We start from the raw sequence: 3,152 nt of genomic DNA, 5'->3' as shown, positions 1-3,152 counted from the left end.
GAGATTCATGCATGTTATTGCAGTTATTAATAGTCTTCCCTTCTAATTGCTGAGTGATATTCCATTGCAAAGAAATATTACAATTAGTTAATGTATTCACTTACTGATGAAAAAATGTTTATAGAACTGCTAAGAACATTCGTGTGTAAGTCTTTTAATGGACATTTGCTTTTATTTCTCTTAGTTATATATACTTATAAGTAAAATTTGAATTTTTCCTAATGAATAAAATATTGAGTATCATTTTATGTGCTTACTTGCTGTTGATATATCTTTCTTCATCAAATATAAGTTCAAATAACTAGCCCTTTGTTGATTATGTTCTCATAACTGAGTTTTAAGTGTTGTCTATATATTTTGGATACAAGCCCTTTATCAAATACATGAATTGCAAATATTTTCTTCTTGTCGGTGGCTTGTCTTTTAATTTTCCTAACAATGTCTACCAAAGAGCAGAAGTTTCTAATGTTCAATGAAGTCCAATTCATCAATTTTTTATGGATATGTTTTAGTTTATCTAAACACTGCCCCCTTCTTTTTTGAGAGCAGCAGTTTTGTATCGATTAGACTACCGTATGTTATGTCATAAGAAATCTACTACATATCACAGGTTTATTAAATAAAAGCTCATTTGTTGACAACAATACAAGTAGAACATGAAACACCAGAAAGCTGTGCTCCCAACAATAGTGCACAGCAATGAAGACTTCATCTCAAAATGCAGTAGGAAGTGATAATGAAGAATTATGCCCCGCCATTCATAAGTGACACGTGTCACATCCACTTATTTTGAGTTGGCCAAAGCAAGCCATAGAGAAATCCATTCTGGCAATTAGAAGCCTTTCACAATCCTCAGGCTCTAGAATCCACTCAAATATGTATTGCATGCTAAGACTGGACAGACCTCAGCAGAGGAATCTCCTCCAACATTCCTTTTAGGGCCAAACACAAAGGACAATGGATAAAATAGAACCTACTAGGGGGCAAAACCTATGACCTCTAGGAAGACTGGCATTAATGCAATTGTTTCCTTATATGCCTGTCCAATAGCACAGCAAGCAATTTATTGAAGATATTTTGTACTTTTTTCACCACAAATTGTTGCAGATATTGGGAGTGGATAAATTGATTGTAGTATACTGACTATCTGGATCTTAAATCATGAAAACTCTGTCTCTAAGACATCCTGGGTATGCTATGGTGGCTATAGTGGAGAGAAGAGTGGATTGATTTTTGTGTGTGTGTGTGTATTTTTTCTAATCTAAGGAAAGGTCATTTGTGAAATTCTGTGAATTGAAAGAAGAGTGGGAAACTACTGGGAGGGATGTAATTATAGATGCTTGCTTTTATCTTCCTCCTTTGTTTTGGTAATAGCCTACACCTTTATTTGGAGAAACTGTCCTTCCTCACTGCAGGCTTTGACTCCTTCATGACAGGGTATCATTTGTGTAATTAAAGATTCTTCTCTTCTGCTCCCAGTGACTGAACCAGGAATAGTCCTGTGAATCATATCAACTCAAACAGAAGCCTTCTGTGGAATTGTCTACGTAGGTGCTGAGAGGGAAATGTTATATTTTCTCTGGGACTGCTAAACTTGGCTGTCACATGTCTTCTGCTATCTGTACCTCCATTTGTCTTCAACAAAACTACATGAAGGAAGCTCATATGTTTGTGTTAAAGCATAAAGAGAACACCTAGAAGGAAATATATCTAAGAAATTAAGAAAGAGAAGGAGGAATGGAAGGCAGAAGAAAGAGATAGAAACACCTGATGGTATTATTTGAGTTTATGGAGTCTCTGGTGTCACTTAGTATCTTGAGTTTTCTATTACTTGTTATAAGAGATGAGATCTCCCTCCCCAACACACACAAGCCTCATTTATTCTAGTTTACATATTTTATCACTGAAAGGAATCTGCCTAGCACACTAAGGTTGTCACAAGAAGAATAAAAGGTGTGTGTGTGTGTGTGTGTGTATACATGCATATACATGTATATATACACCCAGGTATACACACACATACACACACTACCTTTTTTGATAATCATTATATTTAATTAAAGCCATTAACTTCTGTTCAGCTCTTATTCAATAAACAAATAATACATACACAAACTCATTCATGCAACACAATATCTTAAAACATTTTCCAAGTGGCAGAGTTACAATAGTGCAAATTTAGCATGGTTATAAATGTGGATGCACCATATATACTGTGCTAGACCTTCATCCTTCCCATTTGAAGGTGATTTTCAATGAACAAGCACCTGTTTCGGTTTTGATGACTATCAGATGAAGTCATCAAATGTTTGAAGATGGGTTAATTTCCATAGATGATGTATCATCAATGCAGATGGCAGAGCCAGGCTATGCCACAGGCAACATTGAATTCCTGCCTGAATTGAGATATTCATCACTGTGTTCTGCCTGTTCATGTCTCTATCAACAAATGAAGGTCATGATAGTCCCTCCAATTTGTACTAACAGAAAATGTGCATACAACAAGCAATCTGAAAGATAAATATGAAAAGTAAGGAAGCATGTCAGCTGCACTATTACAGGATCAAAGTCTAATTCTGCCACTTTTATCTCTGGTTCATTTATGGAAAAGAGAGTGAAGGGAAGGAAAGTGGTTAGAGATTCTCTTTTATTGAATACTTACTATGGCCAGATTCCTTAAATAATAATTTCACATATATTTTCTTACTAATCCATCACAACATCCCTTAAATAAGGCAATATTTTTAATAATGCAAGTGTTTTTTATTTCAATAGTTTTGGGGGTACAGGTGGTTTTCAATTACATGGATAAGCTGTTTAGTGGTGATTTAGGAGATTTTAGTGCAGCTGTCATGTGAGCAGTGTACACTGTACCCAATATGTAGTGTCTTATTCTCACCCCACTCCCAGCCTTCCTGCCTGAGTCCCCAAAGCCCATTGTATCATTCTTATGCTTTTGTATCCTCATAGCGTAACTCCTGCTTATAAGTGAGAATATACAATATTTGCATTTTCACTCCTGAGTTACTTCACTTAGAATAATGGCCTCTAGCTCCATCCAATTTGTTGCAAAAGATATTATTTAATTCCTTTTTAATAGCTGAGTAGTATTCCATGCGGTATATATACCACATTTTCTCTATCCACTCATT

Source organism: Pongo abelii, chromosome 10, assembly GCF_028885655.2.
Source record: "Pongo abelii isolate AG06213 chromosome 10, NHGRI_mPonAbe1-v2.0_pri, whole genome shotgun sequence".
Classification (NCBI taxonomy): Eukaryota; Metazoa; Chordata; class Mammalia; order Primates; family Hominidae; genus Pongo; species Pongo abelii.
This window is presented reverse-complemented; position numbering follows the sequence as displayed.